The sequence below is a fragment of the Phalacrocorax aristotelis genome, chromosome 2, assembly GCF_949628215.1.
Source record: "Phalacrocorax aristotelis chromosome 2, bGulAri2.1, whole genome shotgun sequence".
Classification (NCBI taxonomy): Eukaryota; Metazoa; Chordata; class Aves; order Suliformes; family Phalacrocoracidae; genus Phalacrocorax; species Phalacrocorax aristotelis.
The window spans coordinates 49,796,456-49,819,797 of NC_134277.1; the positions used below are offsets into that span (position 1 = coordinate 49,796,456).

The 23,342-nt window shown below is 43.9% G+C and overlaps 2 protein-coding genes across 3 annotated transcripts in view; one reads left to right on the plus strand and one right to left on the minus strand.

Moving 5' to 3' along the window:
• Positions 1-2,430, minus strand: part of ULK4 (unc-51 like kinase 4) — a 248,917-nt gene extending 246,487 nt beyond the window's left edge. Inside the window, exon 1 of one of the 2 annotated variants that reach the window (XM_075083469.1) lies at positions 2,340-2,430. The gene's annotated coding sequence lies outside the window, so the exon portion shown is untranslated. Of the gene's footprint in view, positions 1-2,063; positions 2,142-2,339 lie in introns of those variants that run through there. The other variant, XM_075083468.1, reaches the window with a different exon arrangement.
• An 8,459-nt stretch (positions 2,431-10,889) lies between these two features.
• TRAK1 (trafficking kinesin protein 1) overlaps positions 10,890-23,342 on the plus strand; it is a 136,640-nt gene continuing 124,187 nt past the window's right edge. The window contains exon 1 of the mRNA XM_075083477.1: positions 10,890-11,388. The gene's annotated coding sequence lies outside the window, so the exon portion shown is untranslated. The remainder of the gene's footprint in view (positions 11,389-23,342) is intronic.

Genomic DNA, 23,342 nt, shown 5'->3' on the forward strand with positions numbered 1-23,342 from the left:
ATAATTATTTTCTCTGAGAATGTTGAAGCAATGGGAGAACTGACAGCAAAATATTGAAGGAACTATAATACATGACGTAAGAGTTCTGCATCAGCTTTCTATCCTACTCCTCAGTTATTCCACCGGGTTAAGAGCAGACAGACAGAAAATCCCAATATCAGCATATTCCAGAAACAGCATATATTGCCAACTAGTCCTCATTGACCACCTTGTAGTAAGTTCTTCTAGCACCAGGACAGCTTCACATTCAATGCCCAGTTCTTCCAACTACCAATTTAATTACTTCTTCCAACTACTAATTTAATTCCAAGCCTTTTGGAGTTGCTGTCTCATCTCTACAGGACCACTTCCACTTTGTTTATACAACTGTTGATTTCTTTCAACAAGACCAGTTCTCAGTGTAGTTGTCCTAAAACCATAGAAAAACAGCAAATTGGAGAGGGTAGTGCAGCAACAGGAAAGATCAGCAAGAATGGAGAGGAAGGGCTGCCTAAGCAATACAGCTGCCAAATGCCTAACCACAAACTCAATTTCACTGTAACTCTTTCGAGAGACACAAAACTCCCAGAGTGACAAACCAAAGACCAAAATGAAGACCAGGGAATTCCCAAGTTTTCAGAGAGGACTTCAAGTGAAAATACAACACAGCATTGGGCAGCACCAGACAACAAAGTGTCTGTCACTAAAATAATGATTCTTGCCAGAGCATAGGTGCCAGATGATCCAGAATTTACAACAGGCAAAGGAACCTCATGATTCCAGGACTTCCTTTACCAAAGATCTAAGACAGAAGTTTTCTTCCCAAACACAGAAAGAAACTCACCATTACAATTCAAAAGCCTTGAGATTAATACTGTAAATTAGTTTGATTTTACCTAGCACTAAGCAAACAGCTAGCTACAGCCAGTATAACATAGGAAAGAAGACCATTTTTTCTACAGTTATCTATGAGAGCAGGGTGATAATACAACCGTCAGTTTGCCAAACATCCCAAAGTAAGGCACAAAGATATAGCATCAGAACAGCTGGGGGTCTCCATTTCCCTATCTCTCTTTTCCAATTCATGCAGACCATTACATCATTCTTTATGGGTTTTTTTTTTTCTGGAAAGCTTAAAAAAAAACCCAAAGACTAAAAAACCCATAATGTCATCCCCTAGTACACAAAGATTCCAGAATAGCAATGCCATAGAAAGGTATGCAGCAAAAGAGATTGCCCACCCACAGCCCATCCCCAAAATTTACATGACCACAGCCCCTTCCTTGCCCTTCTTCTTTCCCATACTTTAAACCTGACATATCCACCTCATCACAGGACTGAGGCATATACTCTTTAGACAGATGGAACATATCTTCATGTTATCTTTCATACGAAAGCCATTATCATCCACTTATACATTAAACCACACAAATGTATGCTGGGCTCAATGCAAAGTACAGGAATATCTGGTTATCTGACAAAAGCAAGACCAATGACATGCAAACACACATTAATAGAGATAGTCATAGTCCTGGTCATGGGACGGGGAAGCCTTCATTCCTACCTCATGACTGGCAGTACTTGCAGATAAGGTCTCCATTAGCTGCTCTACAAGAGGCTACAGGGAAAAGAAAAGCATCCAGTCTTGCATCCCTGAATCTGAACAGTAATGGCTATGCCATCATTTCAGTACACAAACCGATGGAGCATGACCCATGAGACTGACTTTCAACAGCTGGAGTATATTCATTAGTTTAGAAATACAGTGCAAAGAGATCCAGTAAAGTGACACAAAAAGCAAAAAGCAGCAACTCGAGATGGGATGGCTGCTGTGGAAGCCTCCCACACCACCACCTGTAGTGAAACAGGCCTGAAACTCTGCAGAAGTACCCAAAGCAGCAGACTCCAGTTGCCAAGGGAGCTGCATTTGCTCTGGGCAGGATGCACGACCACACCAAGGACACACCGTTCCAGAAGCATTTCTGCCTTCTCTCGGTGAGAGAACGGCCAGAACACTCTGAAGGGAGTAGCAAGGCCCGAGGCACTGCACTGCAACCCCTGGGACACGGCGCCTCCTGGCCCACCTGCGGCAGAAGTGAGGGTGCCGTAAGGCCGGCCGTCCCCCGGCGGGTCTCCTGCCCCTCAGGAGGCCTCCAGCTGGGGCACCAGAGGGAGCCGGAGGACACCCCCAACTCCGAGTCCGCACTCAGCCCCAGGGCCTCCGGCCGCGGGCAGATGACCAGGGCCCGGGGGCGCTGAGGGGGCGGGGGTCGGCGGCTCCAATTCCCGAGGACCGTTAGGCACGCGGGCGCCCCGCCCGCTAATGGCCGTTAGCCGTCCGCGGGAAGCGACGGCCGTACCTGTGAGGCTGAGGCGGGGGCGGGGGTATAGGCAAGGAGGCGGCGTTACTGTCGCCGCGCCGCCGCCATCAACCGAAGTAGGCGGAGCCCCGCCCCCTGGGCCGGAATCTCCCACACCCCGATGGGAGGGAGGAGCGCTTTGTAAGTGTCCCGGCGGGAAACGCATCCCTGCACGCCACAAAATACAGCCAGCGGAGGGGCGTCGGCACAGCGGGCGCACCGATTCCGGGAGCTGTATTTTTTCCCCTTACTCTAGCAAGAACGCACGGGCCAGCCTCAGGCGGGTCTATCGACCCCCCGCGCGCCTCTCGGATGGTCGCGACTCCGCGCCCGTATCCAGGAGACGGCGTCAGACGCCGGAAACAGAGCGGAGCCACCATTGGGCCAGGAGGCGGCTACGTCAGAGCGGGGTCCACTGGTCGCAAGGCAACCGTCAGCGGCGGGCTAACGGTCGGGGAGGCCGAGGCCTGGCGGCGGGACGTACGTCATCAACCGCCAGGGTGGGCAGGTGCCTGAGGGAGACAGGGGTATTGAGGGAGGCTCCAGCGCCCCCCGCCGCTCTAAGCCCGGGCTTTTCTATTAACCCTCCATCGGTCTGGCCTCGGTTACAGCAACACATATTGCTGTCAGACCCGTTATGGTGATCTGTAAACGCTTCACTGGGGAGCACTTAGGACAACATTTAGCCCTTCAAACAAGTGTTTTCCGTTTTTAGCAGTAAAGTGGAGTTTTCGCATCATTTTGGAATAATGGTATTTTGGTGGTCTGGTATTGGGGTGGTTTTAAAGCCCCTGAACAAGTCAAATAAGTATCCTTTCATGTTATGTGGCAAAACATTGAGTATCTGGTATGTCTTCTTAAGGCATGTTGTAAAGAACTGTTTTGTCTGTTGTCCACCTTCACCTTGACCTAACAGATTTGAACTGTCAAACAGATTTGATAAAAGAACTAGTATACTTAACAGGAAGGACTGAATGTTTCTTCAGGCTGTATAACAGACGGTCTGACTTTTTTTATCCGCCGCTTTAGGAAAGATTTCAGTATGAATTTAAATCCCCCTAATACGGAAAAAAAGGGGGGACAAAACCCAAACCCCTGTGTCTGGGAGAGGGATGTTGAAAAGGTATGAGTTGCAAGAAGCGCTTCAGTTTTGTTTCATACCTTGTTAGACAGCAGAGGCTATAAACAGAAAGAACAGATCTGGAGGAAATCAAGCTTTGTTAGCTACACAGCTTGCTAAACGTTTTGTCACCGTTCAACTGTTGAGGGGTTTGGTAGAGACTCTACAGAACCGGTAAGAGATTGGTGCTGCACACAAGTATAATTTTTGCTGTCTTATTGGATATCCACATAGAATTGACCAGATTCATAAGCATTGAAAAATATTGTGTGCATATGCATGGTAAAATTGCTTACTTCTTAGTAATTTCAGATATTGTCCCATTTTGCAGAGTATGATTTTAGTGATTAGAGTTGATCTGTAATTACTAATGAAGCTACAGCTTTGAAACTGCACAAGCAAAACAAATTTTCCATTTCTTTTTTAATGTAAATGAGTAGGTGACTAGATATAAATAAACTGAATGTATCACCTAGTTTCTTTTAGTAAGCACAAGAAAAGTATGCTTTGAAGAGGGATTTATTTAGATTTTAGGAAACTGTGTATTTTATCTTTGGCTCTGATGAGGGTCACCGATATAAAGAAGAAACAGAATATTAGCTCAGTTGCAGAACCCGTCCTGACAGCAATTTGATGGCAAATCTTAGAAAAGTCACTTAATTTTGTTGTCCCTGCCCGAGAGGACAAAACTAAGCCACAATAACTATCAAGTTATTGCCTTTTCTTCAAAATTTCTAGTGTTTTGTTTTATGTACAGCTTTCTGTTAAATTAGTCCAGGTTAGGGATTGTTTTTACGCAAAGGGGGTAAATATTCCATTTTGGGGGAGTCAGATGGTATGAACTTCAACAAAGGCTTTTGAGATCTTCATATAATAGTGGAAAGAGTGTTACAAAGTACAGAGAGGAACACAAAAAATGCTTTAATAACAAGTAAGAGATTCATCACCTTTCAAATTAAATGTCTTCATGATGAAGAATTTTCAGTGTAATTACTAGCAGACATTAGTTGACTCACAGCCCTCTTTTTTTCCAGTACCTCTCAGTTAGGAACTATGGCGCTTTTTGGTTATTGATACATACTTTATTACCCATCTGCATCTTTCTCACCATCTGGATACACAATTTCAATATAGCCCAGATGGGGAATTATCCCTTTGATTTGGTATAAGAATAGGGAATCCTCTCTTCAAACATGTCACTTGCTTCCAGTACAAGAGTTATCTTGAAGACATAATCTAAATACAAATCAGGGCTGTAATTCTAAGACTCTTATCTTTGGCCTTTTTCTTAACATTTTAATCTGTTACTCATTTAGTTTGTAACTGAACATAACTTCAAGCACTGTATTCAACTGCAGTAAACTTTTCTCTGGAAATATTTTCAACATTCAAGAACGGAATGCAAAATATTCTTTCTGCTGTTTGTACCATTTCAATACTCTCAACAATCTGTAGAGCAAACTCAGCCTCGCTGTTTGCCTGGGTATTGTATGGGACAGTCAGATGTAATCAAATTCTTGTTCTCAAATAAATATATGATCTAATTTGAGGTAAACTGAGGTCTTGTGATTGAAACCACATAGTTCAGGAATGCTTAAACACTTTGCTGCTCTGCCCTTAGTGGGTATTATAGAAGCCTCTGACATTTTGCCTGGTTCCTAAAAGTCTGAATACTAGCCTGTAATGCTAAGGTATGTTTCCATGTTTTGTTTTCCTTTAGTAAGATCTGTTCTTTAGTTTGCTCTAGGGCCTGTTGAAGATGCTATATACTTCTGCTTTATTTTGCCACATGTACTAGGTTTTCTCCCAGCATGATTACTCATGCTGTATCCCATCTTGCTAGTACATGGTGTTTCCTTCTATTCCAGACTGACCCTGTTCTCAAGAGAGTTTCTATTTTCAGTGTCCTGGGTGTGATGATTCAGTCGCTCATATATAATATTTTTGTGTCCCATTTGCCTTGACAGTTCTGTCATTCCTGGAAGGTACACGGGGCTGCTTTTCTGGTCTTTGACCATTTTAGCAGAATGATGGACAGGAACATAAGCACATCTTTATCTTGTGCTTTTTTCTCAGATTCTTTCCAGCATCCTCCTGAATCTAGCACATATTTTCATTGTTTGAGTGAAACTGTGTGTGTTTTCCTTTATTTCTTCATTTCTGTAGTAAACATTAAGGTTCTAATGATTTAGTCACCTTGTTTTTCTGGTACAAGGCTGCTGTATTCACTGGTCCTTCTCAAAGTCATTAAATAAATTCAAATGTTACAGCTTCAGTATCATCTGCTGCTGATATTTGGGAGTAGCGATGATTTTTCAAATTCTTTTGGTAACTTCTGGGATCTTTCTGTTTGGAAATTTGTTTTCTCAATCACAGAGTTGACCTTTTCACTGCGGAAACGTTATTGCAAAACAGTCCTTGCTGATGTGTTTGTTTCACCGGTGAGGCAAAACTACTAGTGGTTTCTTTTATATGAACAAGGCTCCAAATCTTGCCTCACTGGATTGACTTGTAAGGTCGCCAACACTGCATGTATAGCATGCTTGTGTTGCCTCTTCCTCCATTATGGTCTCAATGCTTTGCATATGTCTAAGATTTGAAAGTGATATGATAAGATACTCTGCAAATGTTAATACTCTCTGAGTTAATACCTTTAAGGGGTTGGCATATTCAAGCTACTTTTACCTTGCCAAAATCATTGGGTTTCCTTGGGAAGTCAGCAACTGCTCTGTATAAGATACTGAAGTCAAAACTAACTTTGTTTGTTTGTATCGAGTTCTATCTGCTAATGAGACGGGGTTAATTGTTATGGCTACCACAGATTCTGCCAGATTCTACTTCATATCGCATTCCTGGGTATCATCAGCTCTGACACTGATTTGTGAGGCTGGCTGGCAGAGCTGATACTCTTCAGCTGCCAGGGTCAATACTAACAGCATTCTCAACACTGAAGCCTACCTGACAGCTTCCAAAATATGACCAGAAAGTCGCCTCGCTTCTGTAGGAAGGCTGAACACGACGTGTCAAAATCTTGCTTTTTCAGTGACTATCATGATGCTTATGTAATTCTGAGATTATGTAAAAATATTAGTGATGCTTTCTTTCTCTGTGTATGCCAGTGTTCGTTTCATTCCTTATTCTAATGCACTAAGTAGTGTGTAAAGTCGATGCTGTACTGGTTGAATTACTTTCATCTGGTCTAGATATAACATGATTGGAGGACACCCCATTTTCTTCAGATACATTCAGCAGTTTGGACTCAGGCAACAGTCAAATGCTTTGTTACCGAGTATAAAAATTCACTGCTTCAGCAGAAAGCAACAGCTTTTATGTTGCATATTCCAAAGATTCAGCCTGCATACTCAGGATATCCTTTGCATCCTGATTAGAATTCACAATGTCTTCAAGGTGTTATCATCATTCCACAGTATAATTTTCATTTGGCTTTGCTTGATTGCACTTTTTTATTCTCCTTTTCTTGCAAAATGCATGCCTGGCACATTTATCGTTATCATACTATCTTGCATTTAATTTCCTCTTTGTTTGTGTACTTGTCTTCACTTCTAATGCTAATCTGACCTTTACTATTTATTCCAATTTGCATTTAATTAATGTCAAATATGTGCAGATCCCCATCCTCTGAGTCACTGCTTGCTTTCTTCATGTTTTTTCAGACTGTAAATTCTGGAATAATGCTTTCTTTTGCCATAATTATTATGTACGATCCTCTATGTGGGATATTTTTAAGGACTTTTCTCCTTAAGACCTTTTATCTTCATTGTATTTGTCTCCTCTGCTTGTGTTTATGCTTCAGCTTGTGCATAAACTTTCACTTTTTTGATTTAGCCTTTCATTTTCCTTGTTTTCTTTTCCAAAATACATGTGTTTGCTCTGCTTAGGTCACAGTCGCGATAACACTTCAGACCAATGCCATAAGCTGGTATTGCTCCTGAAAGATGCTGCCCCTTTACAGGAAAGGAATTTCCAGTGGCAAAGCAGTTGAAGAAGGAGAAAGTGTTGGTGCTGGCTGACTCTACCTGAAGGAACCGTAGTGCTTTGAACAAGAAAAGCTTTTCTGCCGATTTGATTCTTCCCGGAAAGGCAACATTGCATAACTTCTTGTAAAACAAAAACAAACAAAAAACCACTAGAAAAAAAAATCAAAAGTACTCACATTTTTAATCTTCGTATGCTCAGTCAGAATCACATAGTCAGAATCTATGTGTTTTGATATTCAGGTAAAAGCAACAATAGCTTTACAGAAAACCCATTTAAACAAGAAAAGATGTTGTACCGGCAGCATTATGCAGACGCTTCATTGATCCTTTTAAAGGACTTACAGCATTGCTTAGTCCATGCTAATATAAAAGTGTGAGAAATGGGGACAGCAACACCAGGTATCAGCAAGAAGAACAAAAAGAGGGAGCACCACAACCCCTTCCTTCTTAAATCCACCCACACAGCTATACAGAAACACATTTGTGGGATGTATTTTAGTGATCATTTTTTTTCTTAGATTCATGCCCTTTGAATTAGCTTGTTCTCTGAGATTAAAATCACATACTCTACAATCATAGCTGCAGTTCAGCTGGCAAACTAACCAGGGATTTCTGAATCTGAATTTTCAAATGCTTTTAAAGCAATATTGTATTCCTTGAATGTTTTACAGGGATTGTTCTAGAGACAGCAAGTGAGGAACATGCAAGAAAAACAGCAGACGCTCACTAAGAAGTATATTTGAGAAGTCTTCTATTTTAGCAGGGTCTTTCTAGAGATGTAATCAAGAAAGAGAAATTGAGAATTAATGTGGTAATATCATGTGAGTCAAGAAGAGAGAGGAAATGGAGAGGATAATGAAAACACAAAGAGAGCAGAGAAATCTAGGAAACTTTTAAAGTGTCTGGCTACTGTGTCCATCGCCAGCTTTGGAATTACTAGGTGGATGAATTGAGATGGTGGTAAGAATGCAATGGAGTATGCTTATGTGCACAATGGCACCATGCAACAAAAAATCCTGAGGAGGATTTGGTACAGCAACCACTGAAGAATGGCTACCATGTCCCATGACCAACAACATACAGACATGCACCTCGCATGCCAGGGGCTGGCAATCCGACTCCCAGGTCCGCTCCCCTGGTACACTCCCACACGCTGTGTTTGTGTATCAACAGTGCACGCCATTGCTATTTGTCCCACCGTGAACAACTTCTGCTGACTCTAACAAGACTCTTTTCAGTCTCAGCAGTACATGTCAAATCCCTGTTCCTTACGCAGATCCGACAGGTCAATTGGTTGTTCCCAACAAGAGGTCTCCAATCATGCAGACTTGTTTCTCTCTATTGTTGGTGTGAATCTTCACTTTTCTGCTTCTTGGTTTTCCTTCTGCCTGCAGATCGTTCCTGCCTTCTGGGTTTTTGAACATTGCATTTTCTTCCTGGGCTCTGATTTAAAGATGCCTCTGTTGTCTCTTCCTCTGTTTTTGTGGAACTGAAAGCTTTTTTTTTTTTTTTAATCCCTTACCGGCCTATCTTTGCTTTTTTTTTTTTTTTTGCTTGTCATTAACATTCTGTAAAGCACAGAGCAAACTCTGTTCCTCCAAAGTACTTCTCCTTCACTGTACAGAGCCTTCCTCCTCACTGCTGTCCTGGGCTTATGTTACGCATCATAACAAGTGCCCCACTTCTACTGAAAGGATCGATCCCTTGTTTGCAACTGCATGGTCTTGTTCCTTCTCTTGTGCAACCTCTGTCACTCATCTGACTCCACTGTTAGCTGTTTCAGGAATTAATTAGAAAACTGTCCTTTTTTTAAAGCCTCCTGATTAACTTGCTCGCTGGCTAACCACAGGGTCACACATATACAAGCCTGGGCACAAAGGAAGCAATGGGAGGACTCAGCTGAGGGTGAGAAGTGGAAGGGACCAACTTTTTTAATGATACCTAAGTGTTAGGCTTCCTAGCAGTAACATGAAGTTTCTATTTTAGGGAGGAGTTAGATGAGCCCACTGAGATGATTTAACAGTGCAGTGTCACCAAAGGGATGGTCCTGTTCCTCCCAGATGAATACTTCCAACTCTTTCTTCGTGCTCACTCCTGATACTTTCATGACATTAGGGCGAATCGATTCAGTTCACTAACCTAGCAGAAAACTCACAAGGGAAAAAATATAATAAGTTCTCTGTCAGGTTAGTAAATTGAGTCACTCACTGAGGAATCCTAAGCACCAGAGCCAGCCCCTGGAAAACCTGGGAGTGCTTGGCTCCTCCACGGGAGAAGTGGGGAAAGCAGCCTGCTCCTCTGGGAAGCAGCAAGCTTTCAGGGTGACTCACATGCCACATCTAACTTCACCCTTAGTCACTGCCAGGGGATCTGCTCTGAAGACACGCCTGTTCATCGGGTGCCTGTGAATCCTCTGTTGTCCTTGTAACATTTCTCCTCTTTTCCGTCACCCAAGCACATCCCCATCTGGGATTCTCTCTGCATCTGTGAAGGGTTGGATCATTTCTTCGTATGGGTTATTCAGGGTCAAACCCCGAATCCATTTACACTCACTCGAGGTTAACACACATCCCACGCTTCTGGAATCCTGTCACCAGCAAGACTGCAACTTTTTTGTCTTACCAGCTGTAACCTTGGACACAATTCTGTTTTTCCCTTGCTGGTAAACAAAAATAATCCAACAAATAGTTCTGCTGCAGAAAGAAGTCGTGATTTCCTCTGGGTTTCTTTTTTGTTGTTTGGTTTGGGGTTTTTTTGTTTGTTTTATGAAGAACCCAGGCTGAAGCTTTTCTCTGGCGGTGGGACATTTTCCTTTGGGGATTTTCTGATGTCTAATACGTCTTGCACTCATACTCCAACTTTCCTCTCCGCGGACAAGATTCCTCTCCTTCGTTCCTCTACCAAACTTGAAGAAACACATATTTTGGATGTCTAACTTTCACCGCTATTTCACCGACCCTCTCCCCTATTCCCGTGTCTGTCTTTCTGTCCCCCCAGCGTCCCTCAGCCTGGGTGGGCGCTTGGCCGGGGCTCTGCTTAAGCCTTTTTGCTCAGCTGGGGCCGGCAGCGCTCTCGCAGGCGCCGTGACAAACCCGGGCACAGGTGGCCGCGGCAGCCGGCCGGCTGCACCGGCCCCGGTCGTTCAAAAGCGATACGGCCGCGGTAGCTGTAACAAATCCGAAGGCGCGGCAAACCTGCAGCCCCCCTTTGGCCGGCACACGGCCGGCAGCTGAGCGGCTCCGCGCCCCGCCAGCCCTCCCAGCGGGTGGGTAGCTGCGGTGGGCCGGGGCGGCGGGAGGAGAGGCCGGGCCCTCACCTCCCCTCACCCCGCCGCGGATCCGCCCGCCGGCCCGGGCCTCGGCGGGGGGCCGGTTGCCGGGCTACGCGCGGCTCCTCCCCCGCGGCAGGGCTGGGCCATGAGGTAATGGCCGCCGGGGGGCGGCGGGGAACGCTGCGATTACCGAGCGAGCGGCCTCCGAGCTGGCCGCCGGCGGGCCCCTTCCTGCAGCCCCCTGCGTGTCTGCGCCGCCCCACTTCCCGAGGAGGCCGCCCGGCCCAGGCCGGGTGAAGGCGAGCGGAGGAAGAGCGGCCGAGGAGAGCGACCGGCGGCCGCCCCACGTGTGTTCCCGCCCGGCCGGGGCGGGACGCGACGGGACGGGGGGCGGTTTGCAGCGGTCCCCTGGCGCTGTTCAAGAGAGGGGAGAGACCGGGGAGGAGGACACGTGAGGCGCTGGCAGGCGGAGGGAGCCGTCGGCGGCCGCAGCACCCCCAGAGCTCCGCCTCAGCGGCGCGGGCCGAGGGCGAGCCGTGAGGGGAGAAGCGGCCCGGAGGTGGCCGCCGCCGGCAGTGAGGCTCCCCCGGCCCGCGGGGGCGCCGCCGCCCGCCCGCCGCTGCCCTTGGCGGCGCGGGCGCCCGGGGGGCCCGGAGCGGGGTGAGTGAGCCTTCGGCGTGTTACGGGTCGGCCTGTGGGGACGGGGGGGACGGGAGCGGCGTGGCTGTCTTTGCCCCCGCTCGGCCTCAGGTGAGCGGGCGGGCGCGGGAGGCGGGCGCCGGGACGCCGTGCCCGGCGCTGTGCGGGCGAGGCCCCCCTCTGGTCGGCCGGGAGCCACACGGAGGTTGAGCAAGGTGCAGCGGCGCCTCTTCCCCTGCCTCGGGGGCGGCAGGGCGACCTTCACCGCCGGCCCGCTCGGGGGCGGGCGCAGCGCACCGGCTACGGTGCCGCGCTCGTTCGTCCCTTCCGCCCCCTTAAGGGAAAGAGGTGGTTGGGTGTAATTGTTTACTGGAGGTCAAGAATCCCTTGCAAAATTTGGCCAGTGAATTATTTACAGGTGAACCGCTGCAGTGATAAGTTGGAAGGACCACCGCTTATAGAGATGGCCTTCGTAGCCGTTGGGGAGGGACACACAAATGCTGACTTGGTTTCCTCAATGTCAGGGATTATGGATAGCTTTTGGCATACACCTCTGTTTAAAATGGCTAAAATATTCCATTATGTTTTTTCACAAGTTTGAAATCTTAGTGTCCGCTTTGGTTTGCAGCAACAATTCTTGAACTTTGTGTGTGGACAAGCTTATTTTCATATAAAATTAGGGAAGCGTAGGAAACATCCAAAAAATGGAACATCTACGAAAGGGTGGGAGTCCAGGCTTCTTTTTATTTGTTGTGCAGACTTTGAGAGAAGTCTCCCGTGTGGCTGCTTTTCCCTTTCTTGCAATCTATAACTGTGTTTGAACGTCTCCGTCCGCTGAGATTAAATCGTGGGTGTAGTGGTTTTTGCAATCAGGAAAGCAACAGCAAAACCCCAAACTAAACAAAACCAAAACAAAGAACGGTTATGGTGATAGTTTGCCATATGTGGGTGTTTCACTGCTGTGCATTACACAGTTTGATGTACTGTAAATAATGCCCTGGCTTCTGGCTGTACTGGAACTGAACCACATTTAAATAGGCTTGTTACTAGTAGGGTTTTTCTGGAGCTTCCATAAGAAGCCTGCAGGAAGGAGCGTTGTCCCCCCAGCCCAGGAACCATATACACAAAGCTATGCTTTCTCTGAGGCACTGTGACCTGTTTTAATTAATCTGGAGCAACCTATGATGATAACATAATCAGAACAACATAATAAGAAAATCATTTTAAAAGGACAAAAGAAAATTAAGTCGTGATTGTAGCTATTCTCTGTTTTTCAATCAGTATCATTATAAGGGAGGAAAAACAGAAGGGTAAAAAACCTAATGGAAGGCAAGAGTTTTCAGCGAACGAGGGAGTTAAGTGAAGACCAGACGGCTGCATGTGTGGACAGAATTTAAATTTCTGTTGAAGTGAAACAAAAGTTTCTGTCAGTTGCATGAATGAACTCCCACTTGCCTGTGGATTTAACTGCATGGTGGATGACAGGAGCGGAAATAAGTAGAGTCTGGATCTAGTGCAAAAAAACCCCTAACCAAACAAAAATCTTGTCGTTCATAACAGAGCTTGGCGCCTGTTCTAGAGCACTGGGTAATGCACCAGTATACTGAAGAAGTGTCAATGTCATTGGGCACGTACATTTATATATGAGGTGTTCCATGTTTGATACGTGTATGCATAAAATCTCAGTGAAGTCTGAAGTTGTGGCTGCAGCTTCTGAACATTTGACCAGTTTAATCCAGAGTCCTGACTTATGAAGCAATACCAGCATGTGATCGGCAAGTTTTACCACGTATATTAATGGATGTTAACCTGGCACTCTTATCGCCCTTTGTGGAACGCAGGTGAGAGTTGGCAGGAGTAAGTGAACTTGTGCTTACCAGAGAGCAAGATCAGATGGAAAGATTTGCCTGGAACCAGCTGGAACTGTTGTTCCTCTCTGCTGCAGCTCATACCTGAGCTCCTTGCTGCTTCATGTGTTCCGTTTCCTGTAACAGAATACCAGCTGCTTTTGTAGGATTATTTAGATCCCAATTTTTCCATGTCCTCTGAGGATTTTCTTTTGAGTTTTGAAATATTCTAGCCAACATACCTTGGGACGGAAGAATGAGATTAGTATTGTAGATGAGTACAGGTTAAATATTTTTGTTTTAAATGTGCACTTGATCAACACTGCTGGTTCTGCTGTTGTCACTGTAAAAATAGGAAATTAGTACTAGGAAAAATGCTGAAACTTCCCACCATATCTGCTATGATAGCCAGCAAGCTGAATGCAAGATTTTTTTTTCCTAATAGCTCAGTAGAAAGAATTCTCAGAAGGAGTGCTATTGAGGCAACATCTACAGTATCAAAAGGCAAAAAGTTAAAAACAAACCTCTCGCCCTTTCTAAAAGCTGTACACATTTTTCTTCTTAAGAATTTCCTGTGAATTCCTGTGGGAGAGGGGAGATAATACAGGGGAAAAAGAGGGGAAGGCAGTGCATGAGTTACGTTTGAAACCTATTTCTTTCCAAAGACAACTGGTGTCTCTCAGGGGTCCGTACTGGGACCAGTGCTGTTTAACATTTTCATCAATGACATAGACAGCAGGATCGTGTCTACCTTCAGCAAGTTTGCAGATGACACCAAGCTGAGCGGTGCAGTTGACATGCCAGAAGGGCAGGATGGCATCCAGAGAGACCTGGACAAGCTGGAGAGCGGACCTGTGAGAGCCTCATGAGGTTCAACAAGGCCAAGTGCAAGATCGTGCACCTGGGTCAGGCCAACCCCCAATATCAGTAGAGGCTGGGGGATGAAGGGACTGAGAGGAGCCCTGCAGAGAAGGGCTTGGGGGTACTGATGAATGAAAAGCTGGACATGAGCCAACAATGTGCGCCTGCAGCCCAGAAAGCCAACCGTATCCTGGGCTCCATCAAAAGCAGCGTGGCCAGCAGGTCGAGGGAGGTGATTCTGACCCCCAACTCTGCCCTGGTGAGACCCCACCTGGAGTGCTGCGTCCAGCTCTAGAGTCCTCAGCATGGGAAGGACATGGAACTGTTGGAGTGTGTCCAGAGGAGGCCCACAAAAATGATCCGAGGGCTGGAGCACCTCTCCTATAAGGACAGTCTGAGAGAGTTGGGGTTGTTCAGCCTGGAGAAGAGAAGGATTTGGGGAGACCTTATTGCAGCCTTTTGGTACTTAAAGGGGAACTATAGGAAAGACAGGGTCAACCTCTTTAGCAAGACCTGTTGTGACAGGACAAGGGGTAAGGGCTTTAAATGAAAGGAGGTAGATTTGGACTGGATATAAGTAAAAATTTTTTACAATGAGGGTGGTGAAACACTGGAACAGGTTACCCATTGAGGTGGTAGATGCCCCATCCCAGGAGACATCAAGGTCAGGTTGGACGGGGCTCTGAGCAACCTACTCTAGTTGAAGCTGCCCCTGCTCACTGCAGGGGGGTTGGAGTAGATGACCTCTAAAGGTCCCTTCCAACCTAAACCATTCTATGATGTGAGAAGTCCCGATAACTAGAATATTGAATTATGAGCAGTGTAATGTTGGTCAGAGAACTGTTTTTGCTAGGTAGGCTGTTATAACTGGTTCTGTTTTCACTTGAACTATCCATGTCTGCAGATGTACACTGCAATTCTGCTTCTGTAGAAAGCTTAGTGATGCCACCAAGATCAAGATTTCTGAATAAATACACTTAAAACGCATGTAAAATGACCAAAGGCATACTGGCACCTTCCTGTGTGATGGTCATATTGTTCCTTGTTTCTGCTGTGAATGAGGTTGTCACTTTTGTGTTGCATAAGGGCTATTAAAAGGAACAGGTTCCAGAAGTGACTGCACACCAAATGGCTTTCAGAGTTATCATAAAAATATAGTAAATAAGGGAAATGCTTTCTACTCACTAAATGACAGCTATTGCATCTCAGTTGTAGGCAGCTCACTTAATGTGCAAAGCTTTGTAATGCTGGAACTGTAAAACTAGTTTGTGATCTGCAACGCCTGTGCTGTGTAGGTAGGTTTGAGTCACACTTGTATCATTAAAAATCCATGAGCAATGCCGTTGCCTCCTTGGAGTACTGTGCTTGTGTGGAGGGCTCAGTTTTGTGGATTCAGTTGTGGGATCAGTGCGACTGGGAGAGATAAAAATCTTGAGAGGTAACTTCCTATTAACGTAGGCTTTCCAAGATATTAGTCGGAGTCTGGTTCAAAGCCTTCCTGCTTACTCCGCGGTTTGATGGAGATAGCTGTGCAAGTTTACAAGCACCCTTACTTTACTTTGTAGTGAATAATATGATGTCTTCTAAATAAATTTCAGGAATTAACTGCTAATATACTTTGTCTGAAACTGTCCTTTATTTGAACTTTGATTCATCAATATTTCTTTTTTTATTGGAGCCTATTGATTATGGTGCAAAAAGTCGTGCTATATAGCCATCCTGCTTATGGTTGTCCAGCTAAGAGGCTTATTGATAGCCCAAACAGATTAGCTCAGAGATAATTCTTAGATTCAATTACGTTGGCAGATTTGCTTTAGTTAAATCAGTTAGTGACTGTACTGGAGTCGATTCTTTGCCTTATCTTACAGCTTCTCTGGACAGGATTGTCCAACCTTGCAGTCTATTAGATGCTGTGAACCCAAATGGTGCTGCTACTCAGTAACGGTCATATTTCCTTGTGTGTGTGGTTTTTTGTTTGTTTGTTTTTTTTTAAATATTCCAATGGATTAATTTATATTAGAGCCCTGATGGTTTTGCTTGCATTTGTAGCAGAAGTTCAGAACACTGTAGCAGTCAGAGAAATAGAAAGAAGGAAGGAAATGTGAGAAGAGCTTGGTTCAAAAGCTCTTGCAAAATTTCATTATTGGCTTGTTTTGATGTAAAACCATGTTGCTGCCCAGCAGAGCAAACCTTCCCCTGGCTGTGGATTCCCTTCTCTATCCTCTTTCATATTGTGGTGCTGGTTATCAGCTCCGTGACTTAGCCAAGAACTGGTTTTAAGGTTTATTTTCAGTTAGGTTGTCTGTCCTCTGGGCAGCTGAGCAGCTGGGAGCAGTAGGGCAAAGGAAGCAATAGGAGTAAGTGGCTGAGGCTTTGGTGTCAGGAGGGAAAGTCTTCAGTGAGCATAAGCTGATTTTGAAACTGCTGCACTCTAAGCTCTGGTATAACCAACACCAGTTGTGTGTTGGCTGATGAGATGCTAATGCCAAGGCTGTCAGTAACATGCTACGTACTTGTGTGCCTATGGAATATTCTTGACTCCTGGCATCTGTATGAACAGAAGAGAGAAATACCAAGTAGTTGATGTTCTTAGGCTATACACAGAATTTTTTGCTTTCCTCCTCTTTTGCTTTCCTCCTCTTTTGCTTTCCTCCTCTTTTGCTTTCCTCCTCTTTTGCTTTCCTCCTCTTTTGCTTTCCTCCTCTTTTGCTTTCCTCCTCTTTTGCTTTCCTCCTCTTTTGCTTTCCTCCTCTTTTGCTTTCCTCCTCTTTTGCTTTCCTCCTCTTTTGCTTTCCTCCTCTTTTGCTTTCCTCCTCTTTTGCTTTCCTCCTCTTTTGCTTTCCTCCTCTTTTGCTTTCCTCCTCTTTTGCTTTCCTCCTCTTTTGCTTTCCTCCTCTTTTGCTTTCCTCCTGTCTCATCAGTGTTGTAGAGGGGAAGGATCACCTCACTCATCTAGTTTCCCTCCTGTCTTACAGCTGTTAAAAGAAGAACAATAAGAGCCGCTACCCCCCTCCCTTATGTAATAATTCCAGTGCTTCAAGCAAAACATGGAAAAAAATGCTTATCATTAGTTTTCAATGAAGTTTAAAATAATGCGGAGTTGACTTGTCCCATCTTGTAATAGAAAAAAAAGGTTAGGAAAATGTCCATACAGTGGAAACATGTATAGTCTTGAGGGGAAGAATGCAAACTTGGATACATTGAAATAGTTACGTGCACCTCTCTGAGGAGCTTAGTTGATTACTGTAAATTGGAACCAATCAGTGCATTTCTGTATTTTATGTTCACATAAATTCTCCTTTTTAAAGCCAGGTGCTCATAACGTCACATTAGACTTCAGTTTCGTGCAAGTTGAGACTCTGCATGGATTATCACCTGACAGCAGCCATAATTTGGTGTCCTGGAGAATATTGAAGTGCAGTTTTGTTTGAAGAGAGGGGTATTCTTTAAAAAATTACATTGATGGATGGTGCTTGTGGGAAATAGAGATGTTTACCCTTCCCGTTCTCTTTAATATTTGCATAAGTGGAGCTTGTATTACTAACAACGTTGCCTGTCCCAGAAAGCCTAGTTTGACCATCAAATACTGCACATTTGCATGCTTCGCAAGGGGCAGCATCCACTCCTCTGCAGTAAGCAGAAACCTTGCAGTTCAAATCCGTGCAAACCTATTGCCCCAGCAGTACCTGTAAAATAAGCAGACTGGAAGATACTGGAGCAATGTCAAATTCCTTAGATTGTCCTTTAAACCTGACTTGGATGGAATTTCTTTTTCTGCAGCTGTGACTGATCATACAAGCTGTATTTCTGAGGAGGTATTCACTGCTGATGTAGTGATGAGGAGGAAAACAATCTTTCTGGTATTGTGGTTTCTTACATAGATCTTCTCCTGTAGTCACAAACTGCACTGCCTTCAGAAAAGAATGGTAGACTTCTGTTTTGTTGTGGTAATACTACAGTAACGATCACTTCCAGGAATTTATGGAGATCAGTGTTTACCAAAAGCATTAGCAACTCAGAGGCTTTGGTCCTGTAATGAATTCTGCAAACCTGCATGTGTAAAGGTCATAGCAAGGTCAGTCTTCTATGGCTGCATTTCCTGAGGGTTAAGTGATCTTGTCAGGTGGTAGGTAAGCATGTTATGGTTTGACCCAGGGACTTGTGGCTGACCTGAGAGCCATAAATTTCCGATATAAAGCAATCTGAACTGAAAGTGCTTCTACTGATTGTTGGACGCGTTTAAACCTTTGATTACTCTTCTGTTTGTTCCCTAGAATTTTACTCCATAATGGCTTTCTCAAAAATCTTATTTTGCAAAACATCCAAAGCCGTTGGAATGAAAAGGCTGAGAAAGGCTAGATACTGCCCTTATCTGGCAGAATAAAAGCTGCTCAGCCCTGGTGAACTGGGCAGATTGGTGCCACTGCACTTTGGGTATGGATGTTGAATATATCTCCTAAAAGCAGAGTGGATTTCTTAAATTCAGCATTCATAATCTTATTATGATCTTATTTCATTCATTGAGGGATATTTGGTATCTTATTCCAGTTCCCAAATTGTTGATGATGCCTGATGGCAGGAAATGTATCTTAATGTGGTGTGGGTGCACCATCATTGGCAGTGTTCAAGGTCAGATTGGACAGGGCTTTGAGCAGCCTGATCAAATGACAGATGTTCCTGCCCATGGCAGGGGTTTGGACTAGTTGATCTTTAGAGCTGTTTGGGTTGGAACGGACCTTTATGATTCTATGATATGTGGCCTAAATGTGTCTTTTTGGATCCCAAAATAGTATGAATGCCATATGTTGATCTGTGTGAATACTTACAGTAAGAATTAAGAACTTTAATAAATTTCACATAATTATTAGTGTAAAACTGATGTTTCCTTGTCAGGTGGTGTTTATACAGAAGTTGCAATTTAGGTGGACAAAACTGTGCTTGTAAATGGTCCTTATTGTTAATCATACTTAATTTTTTTCCTTCAAAAAAATCTTGGGATTAAAGATGACCTTTCTTCCTTTCTACCAACTGACTAAGTAGATTATTCCTTCCAGCAGGTATGAACTCAAGAAGAACAAAAATGTCTGTTGGCTTTTCAGTTGCCAGTCAGTTTCTCAGCTTCAGTTTTGTATGACTGTTGAATTGACCTGGGTAAATTGAAGCTGAAACCTCATGTCTTTGTATCTCCAGAAACGGCCATTGCCGTCAAGCCCTTTGTTAATGCTTGTGTAGGTTCTGCAAATTCTGGCTCCGGGCACTCACCTAGTGGTTTCCCTCAGTCCCGCGGTGCCATGGGTAAGCACATGCAGCAGTTAATGGCAATATTGAGGATTTGAGTCCCTCCAGGGATTGCTGTTCTCGTGGCCATGAATATTTGAATATCCTCAAAGCTGCAGATATAAGTTGGGAAGTGACTGCCTAAAACTGGGTGATGAGTAAAGCCAACAGAGTGCCTTGGTTTAGTGGTTTGAGTCTTAAAAATTTGGTTTCATGGCAAGTAACTGAAGCTGCAGGAGAGGGCAGCCTTTCTCCCCCATCCTCGCCCCTCCCTCATGCACTGCTTCTAGTGTGGGTATGCTGAGGCCCAGCCCAGAGAGCTGATCTAGATGCAAACTCCTTTACACCACCCTCCCATGTGTGCTCTCCTGTCCTCTCTCCGCTGTCCCCTTGGCTTAGCCTTTCAACCAGATTGCACTCCTGATCGCCTTGTGGCAGCATGGTATGAGCACTACTGTCTGTATGAGGGAAAATGAGTGACAGGAATATGTGGCTTCAGGGTGGGCATGTGGCATTGTGAGGGTGTGCTTTCAGGACAGCCTACATGAATATTAGCTAGAGATGACTGGAAAAGTGTATGCCTGAAGGCTGTGCTTTTGCAGCTGGATCAGCATGGTCTAATGGTTTACCATCTCTGGTGGGATTAGTCCTACCTTGTCACCAGCTACGTATTGTACTGCTTTGTCCATGGATCTTTCATGCTGACTGTTACCCAATGGGGAAATAAGCCAGGGTGGCAAATCGGAAGAATAAGTTTTAAAAATTATTTTTATTTCTTTGGTTTTAGTTTTTTGCCAGTTTGTGTTTCTCAGGGAGTTTATCGATAAACACTAGATATGGCACAAAGATAAAGCAGGAGTGTGATGGCAAGGGCAGTTAGTGCTCAGTTTGCTCTAGGTGTATAATGCCACACCTTATATTTAATGCATGCAGTAAGGTATATGGCTCTCTTTAAAAATGAGAGTTAATGTTATCAGAATGGTATAAATTTTGAGTTGCCTGTGGGGTTTTGTTTGTTTGTTTTAATAAAAGGAAGTGGCAAATATCATTTTAGTAATCTTGGTTAGCAGAATTGCATGGGGAAGATTGAATACCCTGTCCTGTTTCTGTTATCTGAGATGGTAAATTAGCCCTAATTACCTCATCAGGAAGGCTGAGAGGAAATTCCTAAATGCACCTAGCAGCAGGCCTATGGTTTGATCCTATAACCAGCGGGGATAACTTGAAGATAAAGACACGATATAGTATTGTAGCAGGAGAAATGAGTAAGAGGAAATAGGAGGGGCTGTATAATCAGGAAAACGATCACCTTGTAACATGACTTGTTATAGCAGATGTAATGCTGTGTTCTGTTTGTTCCTCAGACCTTTCTCTGGGTAAGATAAGCAAGCAATTGTTATAATGTAGGCAGTAAAAGACTTTTTCTTTTATTATTTGTTTAGCAAGCTCTTAGACTGAACAGCTATAAAATACTTTGAACTCCAGAAGTTGGGAAGGCGTGAAATTACAGGGCTTCAGCCTGTTCTGGCTCTGATTTGAATCCTACAGGAGGTAATTCATTTCTCTTCTGACTGGGAATTGGTGGTTCTGATTGCCCTGATTTGTAACTGGAAACTGTTGTTTGTTTTGTGATAGAAAACTTACAGCACAACTGTGTGGCAACTTGGAACTGAGTATACGTGAAGCTAAAGAACAGACTTGGGGGCGTGGGGCGGGGCGGGGACTGTTTTGGGCGCCGCATTTTTCAATGGTATTGTCAGATGCCACTGGAGAAATGAAAGGATTTTGAACTTTTGGGATCTCAGAATATTGAGGCATTGGATGTTCTTAAAGGGTATCTTTTATGAATTCTGACTTTTTTGCTAATCTTGACTTTTTCTCCCTGCCTTTGTTTTTCACTTTTTCGTTTTTTTTTTTTTAACCATACTTTGGGTTTGTTTTCTATGTCAAGTCTTACAGATTTTCCTTTATCTCCTCAGTTAAGACCTCAAAGAGGGAAACTGGCTATTGTTTTGTGTTTTTTTTTTTAAATAGGGAGTCAGTTAATGGTTTGTGAAGTTCTTGGTAGCAACTAGTTACACAGAGAAATTAAAAAACAGGGTTAAATGGAATTGGCAAAATGCAAGTGAAGGTCTTTTTTAAGATTTAGCGCTTAAAAAGCCATCCAAAATTAAAATAATTATTTTCTGAATTTCTTTTCTATATATATTTTCACAAAAGATTCTGCAAAGTTGTTGTCTAGAAAGTCTTATGCAGTATGCCAGGTCTTGTAATAAGATGGCTGTGGTGGTCAAAATAAGTTACGCTACCTAACTGTATTACACGTCTAACAAAAACTTCATAAAGTGCCTGATAAAATGGATCTAAAAAGAGGCATTTATGAACAAGTGGATTCACTAACCTCTTGGAGAATAGATTTAATAGGAGTTGGAAACTGATATGTACAGGTACAAATGCTTCTCAATTATGAGAAGTAGAATATGGCCCTGTAACTCAGGAATGGTTCCTTGAGTAAAGTCCAAATCGTGAGGTTGTGGATTACTGATTTTACAGGGTTGGTTGGTTGAGGTTTTTTGTCTTGAGAGTTATCTTTGCTCTTCTGGGTAATAATTGCAGGAGCCAACAAAATGAGTCTAGCATCAGCATAGTTTAGCATTTACACTCAAGAACAGCAAAACCAGACTTGAATCATAATGGTTAAACAGATTGTTACTTATTGCATTTTTGTGTGAAGGTCACTCTTAGTGTGAAAAAGGTGGAGAAGGAGAAAGGAATATAGTGATAGAGTGGGTGTGTTTGGGGGGAGGGGGAGTAGAATTCTGAAGGGTTTGTTACATTACAAGACATGTTTCATCTAAAAAAGGCTAGTATTTTGTCTTGGGAGCCCACATTGACCTCTGGGCTTCTCTGCTTTTTAATTTAAAACAAAACAACACCCCCAAAAAAAAAGAAAAAACCTCTGCCACCCAAACCCCCAAATTACTGTTGTTGGTTACAGTAGTGCACCCGACTGAACATAGTTAGTATATACAGTACCTCAACTCCGGAGGAAGAAGAGTCTGAAATCCTTGGCACCTCAAATGTGTCTCTGAATTAAAGTCTCTTGGATCTTGTGTGCTGCAATATATGGACCGTGTCAAAATGTCAGCAGCTACTTCCACATTTGCGGTGCTGACAATATGACCTTCAGGTTAAGAGGTCTCCACTGACATGTATGTTTGTTTTACTCTGTATGGAGCTTTTGTAGTTACGTACTTCTAAATGATGACAAAGCAAATGAGAGCATGAAACAACTCTGTCTTCTGCACTTGCAAATGGCTCTTGTAATACTTACATGCTGATGCTTCCACTTTTTCATTGTGCCCTGAGGTATAATACTTTGTGGTAAGGTACATGTGCAGCTTAAATGAGAAGAAGGCACGAAAAGGAAGAAATATATTTTTTGACAGCGCTGATGTTGTCTTTGGACCAGTACCCATTTGCACCTAGAAGGGTGGGTTTGCAAATTGGGAGAGTTTGCTTGGGAGATAGTATAAACAGGAGGGGCAAAGTTAGTCTGTTAACCTGTCTCAGCTCAGTGCTGGTAAATGCAGTGAGCTATCTTGGGTCCAAGTTTTACCTCTCGTCTACACAGCATGCCCAACTGAAAAATCAGTACAAAGTTGCAATAATATGAGCATGCTATCCACTTCTGTGAACTATTGCTTTGATATTCATTCAAGATGAAGGGTAACAACCGCAACGAGATTCAGACATAGTGAAATAACTGATTTATTTCATGATGTGTGCATCTAGGATTTTTACTCTTTGAGCCAAGTGTAGCCAAGTGACTTTCACTGGAGCCTATCACCTCTATATAAAAGTGCTCAGCTGGTGTGAATCAAACTGTAACTCTGAATATTAAGCTCTGTAAGGTAGAGGACTGTCTTGTTAACCAAGCTTAATTGTGGTTTGGAAGGCCTCTAGGCTACTCTGTGGCTAGATATGTCT